This window comes from Solanum verrucosum, unplaced genomic scaffold, assembly GCF_900185275.1.
Source record: "Solanum verrucosum unplaced genomic scaffold, falcon-dt-bn FXZP01000165.1, whole genome shotgun sequence".
NCBI lineage: Eukaryota > Viridiplantae > Streptophyta > Magnoliopsida > Solanales > Solanaceae > Solanum > Solanum verrucosum.
The window spans coordinates 3,056,661-3,066,527 of NW_026020340.1; positions in this window are offsets into that span (position 1 = coordinate 3,056,661).

The window sequence follows — 9,867 nt, forward strand, 5'->3', positions numbered from 1 at the left end:
ACAAAATTTGGACAATGTATACAACTTTACTGGGGTAGTTCTATGTGAATTGTTTTTAGGTTCATTTACTTGGCAGTGGTACAATGATCTGTGCGCGGTAGGATGATTAAGATTGCTTCGTCATTGATTAGAGGTCCTGAATTTGAGCTTTTGAAACTGCAAAAAAAAAAAAAAGAAATCAGATTTGAAGCGTCAATTTCATAAATAAGTCGTGCAATACATGAATTTGGATTTCGTACCTCAATACGAATAACAGACATCAAGTAAATTAAACGGATTATAAAAGAGTGTTTAATATATTTAGCCGCACACGAAAAATATACACACATTTATTTATTATTAATTATTTTAATGATAGATTATACAGTGTAAAAATTCCCTAATAAAATGTACTAGATGGTTACCCTTAGTATAATTCTTTTTTATTAAGTCTCCTATTACATGTGAGGTGAGTTTTATTCATTTAAAGAAAAGAAAAATGTGAGGAAAATGATGATGTAATGCTAACATAGAAACAAGGTGTGAGTAAACAATTTTAAGTTTTATTTCTTCACTTTGGTTGATACATGTAAGTTGTAATGAACCAATATGCTCTAGCATATGATTCTTTCTCTGATGGTCCCACAAAAGCAAGGTAGTGTTGATGTAGCGGTAAAAGTACTTATAATCGTATGATCAAAAGATCACGAATTTAAATCATGAAATTAATATTTTTACAAAAATAGATATATAATAGACTTACGATAGTCCAACCCTTCCTTAGACTATTATATATAGATTATGCGACTCTGTGCACCGAGCTGTTCGTTTTCTAATGCCTTCAGCTGCTCACTTCATAGACTTACATAATGGGGCACTTTCATGACAATATGAGTTGTTATAGTGTATCAATTCTGAAAGATAAGATTATCTATAAACGATTCAATATTGTTCGATCTTTTTTTAAAATCTCATATTTATATATAACAACAACAAAAATTATGAAACTCAATACTATATGTCACTAAATAGCTTATAATTAACTCTCTCTCTCTCCCTATATATATATATATATATATATAATTGATGATTTGTGGATCGAGCTGTCTTTTTCGCTCCATTTCTTGATTTTTTTTTTTCTCTCTTTAGGCACGCACACTCTTTTGGTCCACTTTCTGATCAATCACATCCATATTTACACGGTTTAAAGATTGGTCTAAAAGACTTTTGATTTTTTTATTTTTTTAAATTATAAGCCATTTAAAGGGACCCCAAAAAGAGTGGAACATATATATTGGTCTCAACATTCTTGAGTATATTTGTAAGAATGCTAGTTTGCCAACACATCATCACCAATAAATAAGAGGAAACAAACTATTAGAACCCCACCAAAAAAAAACTATAGCTAGTGTATCCAAATATCTACTATTATATATTATAGTCTATTTATCATCTTTATAATTATGTAATTTTATAATTTCTTGTAATAGCATGATGATAATGATGATGTGAGATGATGCTTTCTTCTTATTGATTGATGTGTGGGTCGTGAGTCATAGTGAGTGAGTAAGAGATTTAGTAAACTATTCATATATCACTAGATTTTTCAATTTAACTTCTGATAATATACCTTTCTGTTATACCATCAGATTAAGATTATACTTGGAATAACGGCTATCATTGTCTATTGTAATTTTAATTTGGTAACATAAAAGTCTAATAAATAACTTTTTATAACATATTAAGTACATTTTCTATATATTATAATCTTTTTATAAATATTATTTATATATATAAAGTTTATTTGTTAATATTTTATGTGAAGTCTTATCCTATGATACCACACTACATGTTTCTACATTGTTCTTTCTCATTTGATGCCAAAAGTGTACAAACCACTATGGGATTTGGGGACCTCATAAGTGAAATGTGGATTGGAAACACATTCAATATTCATGATTTTCATTGTGTATTCTATATATCATAAGCTACAATGCAACTGTCATTGTAACTATCTTGTTAGCTTTCAACCAAAAGCTAACAAGATTTTTAGTTACATATTTATTATTTAGTTAAATAATGAATATGTCATTTCTATATATATTTTTCTATTACTATATATAATAAGTGGGAATATCTACTACTTAGCACATGACAAGTGTTACATATGTTTAGATAGTGTTGTACATTCTTCTTTTATGGTTGTACCTTTAAAATTTATATTACTGGACAATTTAACACCATTAATCACAATAATTAATAAGTTAAAATATTTTTTTTAAAAATATGAAAATTTGGATGACTCTCCAAATTTTATTTGTGTCACATAAATTGAGACAGCAAAAATAACATATATTGGGTCCATTTTAATTTATTTGTCTTTTTTTTTGTGTTTTTTATATTTAAAAATTGTGTATAAATACTATAAATCATGATAATTGACAACATAAAATATGTTTTGAAAAAAATACAAAAAATTCCACTGATTCTTCACATGAATCTATCGTAAAAATATTATAAATCATGATAATTGACAACATAAAATATTTCAAAAATAAATACATATAAAAAAATTCGATTGATTCTTGAAATTAATCTATCGTTACAAATTATGTATAAAATATAATAAATCGTGATAATTGACAACTTAAAATATTTATTAAAAAAACACAAAAAAAAAATTGACTGATTCTTAAAATTAATCTATCAATGTCACATAAAATGAGACAAAAGTAGTAATATGTATTATTTAATGTGAAATTATTGAAAACTACGTAAAATGTATTGTAAATCTTAACAATTAACAACATTTGATTGACTGTTGAAATTTTATCTATGCTACATACATTGAGACAAACGGAGTAATATATATTAAGTATTTAAAATTACGTACAACCTTATTTCTTTCTGTATGCTTCGAATTATCGTGGCCATTTTTTAGGCTGATACAAGTTTTGTACATTTTCTATTTAATTTTTTTTAATATTATAAATCGCAATAATTAATAATTTAAAATATTTAAAAAAATATATTAAAAATTGAGTTGGTTTTGGGAATTTTATTTATACTATATAAAATGGGACAAAGGAAGCAACACATATCATTTACAAATGACTTAAAAAGCATTAAAAATTACAATAATTACCAAATTAAAATATTTAAAAGCTATACAATAAAATAGCTTCACTCTCAGAATTCTATCAGGCTCACATATATTGAGACAGAAAAAATAACACATATCATTTTAAAATTATCAAAAAAGTATTATAAATAATAATAATTAACAACTTAAAATATCTAAAAGACATTTTAAAAGGGTTAATTTTGTAATTTTATCCATATCACATAAATTAGGACAAAGTGACCAGTAATGTAGGTTATTTGAAAATTACATAAAAATATTATAAATCACAATAATTAATAACTTAAAATATATTTTTAAAAAATATGAAAATTTGGATGACTCTCCAAATTTTATTTGTGTCACATAAATTGAGACAACAAAAATAACATATATTGGGTCCATTTTAATTTATTTGTCTTATTTTTTTTTTGTGTTTTTTATTTTTAAAAATTGCCTAAAAATACTATAAATCATGATAATTGACAACATAAAATATGTTTTGAAAAAAATACAAAAAATTCCACTGATTCTTGAAGTGAATCTATCATAAAAATACTATAAATCATGATAATTGACAACATAAAATATTTCAAAAATATTGTATGTGGGTAGTCTTATTATGCCTTAAATAATGTCAAAGAAAGTACAGGTTTGTGATAAAAAAACTTATTCCTTTATCCACGCAAATAATCGCTTCAAAAACTCCGTTATTAGCCCCAAAACATACCATTTATATTATTAGGCCCGTGCATAGCACGGACACCATTATCTAGTTATATTATAAATGGTATCATTGATTGGTAACAATTAGACACATACACCTTCCATTTTTCATTATTAGTCTTTATGACCATAAATTTTGATTGGATAAATGGTTTACTTGTCTCAATCAATTTTTAACACATTGCTTTTGGGGTTTTGTTGCACTTTTTGTGGAGTTTGGTAGGATTATAACCTTGGATTTGTTATGATGTAGATTTAAGTGGCCATTCTCACATTATCTTCCTTCACATATTGTACAATTTAAGCTGGCCAAAGAAAGAAGAAGGCATATGTTAATTTTATCTATTTATTTATTTATTAAGGACTACTTATTTTTAAATAAAAGTACAAATATGGATAAAAAAAGGTGGATTCAAGATTTAAAATTTATGAATTTTTAAGATGATCTCGATCTAATAGTATATAATTATAATTAGATTTACAATAGTTTATTGGGATAAGGGTCTGAAAAATACCCCAACTTTGGTCGGATTTGTTGTTGCGATACTAAATTTTCATAAGGACCTATTGCCTCCCTAGACTATTTAATACCGTATTTTTTACCCCCTGAACTGTTTAATAGTGTATTTTAAAGGCATATATGTGCCCACGTGGACTCATTACTATTTATAATTTTGCATTATTTTATATGTCCACGTGGGCAAATATATATGTTTAAAATATTGTATTAAATAGTCTAAGGAGGTAATAGGTCCTCATGAAAGTTTAGTATCGCAACAACAAATTCGATCAAAGTTGGGGTATTTTTCAGACCATTATCCCTAGTTTATTTATAAACTTGATGAATATTTTTAATACATGTACAAAATGATAAAAGTTATTAGATTCACGTGTATATGTAACTTATATATAAACTAACTTCACCCTTGATTTAATGGAATAAATGATCGAGATCTCTCCCCTCTAACGTATCCATCATATTTTCGAATTAGTTACATCAACTATGCTTAAAAATAAAACCTTCAAGCATTAAGGGTGTGATTTAATGGTCGATAAAATGAGTTGAGAATCATAATATTTCATGTTTAAATTCTAGCAGATGCAAAATTAAACCAATAGGTGATTTTTTTCCATCTATTTTAACCTTGTTGAAAAGAGTTACATGATACTAATCGTGTTGGTGAAAATTAACAGATATCTTATATAATTAATTGAGGTCTGCACAGATTGAATCGGACAGCAAAATTATATATTTTTTAAAAAAAACAGGTGTCATTATCATTGAAGGAGTAAATGTAAGAAATACACTTTTTTCAATATCAAGTCCATTAGTTCCAACAACCAAAAAGGGAGTTTATTTTGTTAGTTACTTTTAGGTGGTGCACCTAGGATTGATCTCATTGAACACCATTTTGACAAAAACATAGTCTTTTACATCATCTTTTGATCCAAAAAATTCAAAAAGTAGATTCAAGAAAGTTCTCATCAATATGACTTGTCCCCCATATTTTTAATTTTTTTAATACTAAAAAGAACTTTTTGTTTAATTTCTTTGTCTATTGTATATGAGGAATAATAGAAAAGAATAAAGGAAACTATGTAAGACATGCATGTGACCTATGCATATCGCAATTTTTATTACATTAAACATTTTTTTTTTATTTTCAAGAACTCTATCGCGCTAAAAAAATAATTTATTTTGCCTCACTCGACATTTGATACCTACTTGGGACCTGATTAATTTGGGTTTACATCGTAAGATTTCATGTTAGGGGTAAAGTGCTATATTCACTCGGGGCAAATCTAGAAGCTGATATACGATTGTGATTGAATCTAGTAGCTTTAGTTTACATTTTATATTTGTATGAAGAAATTTCCTAGGCTCTATCTCTAATATTCATAGGACTTGAATCTAAGATTTTTCGTTAAGGACTAGGACAAATTACTTATCACTCAACCCAATTTTTATGGTAAAATATTAAACTCATCATCTTTACGAAAGTTTGAAAAAAGATACAAATGACACCAATGCAGCATAGTTCAAATAGTTAAATTGACCAAGCAAACTATTTTTAAGAAAAAAACGTAAATAGTGATTAAATTTACACGGAAAAAAATTAGAGTTTGTGAAAAATAGGATCGTGTTTGAATTTCTAACGTGTGAAACTTCATGACAATATCGTGAAAAGATGAAAATGTTGGTCTCCACATTAAGCATGGGATATTTTAATCCAAATTTTATTTCCGTACTAAAAAATAATTATTTTTAACGACTTCTCAATATGTGGCTATTTTTGCAATGAGTATAAGCTCCAAAATGGCTATTCCTCTAAACTTTGTAGCTAAGCCCAATTCAGACTTTGGGCTGAAGGCAGAAGTTGTGCCTGACGGGGCTGCCTAAGTTGAGGACTTTTAAGAAATAGTTGTGTTATGATTGAATGTTATTTCTCAATTAACACTTATGAATGATGAGGTTATATGTGAAAGGTTATTCTCATATATACACACTCATGAATGATTAATGAATGAAGTTTCTATGATTATATTAATGATGAAGTATTGATGGAAAAACTATTCTCAATTGTACTCTAAGGAATGATAATGACATGTTGTGAAAGGACTTTCTCACAACATGGGATTCTTAGTTGAAAGGCTATTCTCTTCTTTGAATCTATGAGCTATCTAATGAATGAATGTTGGGTTTGAGATGGATGCTCATTCGGGAATTAAGGCGGGGTATCTAGTAACAATCTCTTATTCCATAATGATGACTAAAGTAATGACTGTTAAGTACTCTGCGGGGAATAATGCTAAGCATCGAGTGGATATGAATTGAGATATATGCTCATCCGGGAGTTGAGGTGGGGTATCTAGTAAAAATCTCTTGAGATGGATGCACAATCGTAAGTTCAGGTGAGGTATCTAGTAGCAATCTCCCTATGTCTAAAAGGATACCCTTTACTTTTTATTTTATTTTATTTAAAATATGTCTAAAAGGATACCCTTTATTTTTTATTTTATTTTATTTAAAAAAATATGTCTTTTAAAAAGGAAAAAAGAATTAAGTTGAATTATTTATTGACGATGTGTTAAATATAAAGTTGGTCAAATATACTATGACTTCATCATCATTCTATATAAAATATGATCAAGTGAGGATTCATATCAATCGATCTCAACTTATTTGGAACGAAAATGTAACTATTATTATTATTCAGAATAATTTAATCAAGTAAATCTGTTTTTATGCACTATAAAACAAGGTTTAGTATATGCAAAAAGCTACTGGTAAAAAATTAATGTCACAATACCAAATTCAACACATTCATGAAATGCCCAAAACTATTTGATAACAACAATGTTATATCAAGTGAACTTTTATAAGTGGGGTCTAAAATGTAAGATGTACATGGATTTTACTCTTATCTTTATGAGTGTAGAAAGACTATTTTCAATAGACCATCAGGTCAAAAGTATTACACACAAAACATCAAATGGTACTCTAAAGTTTGAAAAGGATAAGGTTTCGCAAAAAATTTCATCCGCAAGTCATATCACAAAAATATGCATGAGCTAACACATTGGAAAAACTGAGAAAATCGTCCAATTCCTGCAAAATGGTCTCCTAAATGCCCAAAACTGACTCTAAAAATGGTGAGACGGTACATACTGCTCCCTCAACTCCCTATGGAGAGTTCCGTAAATATTTTGCAAAGAAATCGTCAAAAAGTCATATCACCAAAATATTTATAGGCTAACGCACATGAAAAAAATGAGAAAATTGTATAATTCCTATAAATTAGACCATAAATGCCCCAAAATGGACTATGAAAATGGGTGAGACTATACGTAGTACTTCCCCACCTCCCCACGAAAGGTTCTATAAATGTTTCGCAAAAAAATCGTCCGAAAGCCGTATCACGAAATATATTCATGGGCTAACGCACATGAAAAAACTATGAAAATCGTCTAATTCCTATAACTTGGCCCTTAAATGACCAAAATAGACTTTGAAAATGGTGAAATTGTATGTAATGCTCCCCCAAATCCCTACGAAGGGTCCATAAAGGTTCACAAAGAAATCATCCAGAAGCCATATCACCAAAATATTCATGGCTAACACACATGTAAAATTGAGAAAATCGTCTAAATCCTGTAAATTGTTCCCTAAAAGCCCAAAAATGACTCTAAAAATGGTAAGACAGTACGTACTGCTCCCCCAACTTCCTACGGAGGGTTTCGTAAATATGTATCAAATAAATCATCCAGTAGTCATATCATCAAAATATTCATGAGCTAACGCACAAGAGAAAATAAGAAAATCACATAATTCCTATAAATTAGCCTATAAATGCCCCAAAATGAACTATGAAAATGCTGAGACTATACGTAGTTCTCCCCCAATTCCTCACGGAGGGTTTTGTAAATGTTTCACAAAGAAATCGTACGTAAGTCGTATCAATAAAATATTTCTGGGCTAAAACACACGAAAAACTAAGAAAATCGTTTAATTCTTGCAATTGGCCTCTAAATGCCCAAAATATACTTTGAAAATGGTGAGACTGTACATAATGTTCCCCTAACTCCCAACGGAGGGTTCTGTAAATGAGTCATAAGGAAATCATCCATAAGTCATATTACCGAAATAATCATAGGCTAACACACACAAAAAAAATCGTGAAAATCATCTAATTCCTGTAAATTATCCCCTAAATGCCCAAAACTGACTCTAAAAATGGTGAGACAGTACGTACTGTTCCCCCAATTCCTTACAGATAGTTCCGTAAATATTTTGCAAATAAATCGTCCGGAAGTCATATCACCAAAATATTCATCGGTTAAGACACGAAAAAAAATGAGAAAATCGCATAATTCCTATAAATTAGACCATAAATGCCCCAAAATGGACTATGGAAATGATGAGACTATACGTAGTGCTCCCCCTAATTCCCACAGAGGGTTCTGTTAAGGTTTCACAAAGAAATCGTCCAGAAGCTGTATCACCAAAATATTCATGGACTAACACATAGGAGAAACTAAGAAAATAGCCTAATTTTTGTAAATTGACTCCTAAATGTCCAAAATAGACTTTGAAAATAGTGAAACCGTACGTAATGCTCCCCCAATTCCCTACGGAAGGTTCCATAGAGATTTCACAAAGAAATCATCTGGAAGCCATATTACTAATATATTCATGGGCTAACACACATGAAAAACTGAAAAAATCACCTAATTCCTGTAAGTTGACCCCTAAATGTCCAAAACTAACTCTAAAAATGTGAGACAATACATACTAGTCCCCCAACTTCCTATGGAGAGTTTCGTTCATATTTCGCAAAAAACCGTCTAGAAGTCATATCACCAAAATATTCATGGACTAACGCACACGAAAAAAAATATGAGAATCGCATAATTCCTATAAATTAGCCCAACAATGCCTCAAAATGGACTATGAAAATGATGAGACTATACATAGTGCTCCCCCAACTCCCCACGGAGGGTTCTGTAAAGGTTTCACAAAGAAATCATTTGAAAGTCGTATCACCAAAATATTCATGGGCTAACACACACGAAAAAACTAAGAAAATCGCACAATTCATGTAAATTGACCCCTGAAAACCCAAAATAGACTTTGAAAATGATGAGACTTTACGTAATGCTCCCCCAACTCCCTTCGGAGGGTTCCGTAAAGGTTTCACAAAAAAATCGTCTGGAAGCTATATCACCAAAATATTCATGGGTTAACACACACGAAAAACTAAGAAAATCACCTAATTCATGTAAATTGTCCCCTAAATGCCCAAAATTGACTCCAAAAATGGTGAAACATTACGTAATGCTCCCCAACTCCCTACTAAGGGTTCCGTAAATATTTCGTAAATAAACATCTGAAAGTCATATCACCAAAATATTCATGGACTAATGCACACCATTTATTTTTTTTGAGAAAATCGCATAATTCTTATAAATTAGCACATAAATGCCCAAAATGGATTATGAAAATAGTGAGACTATACGTAGTGCTCCTCAACTTCCCACGG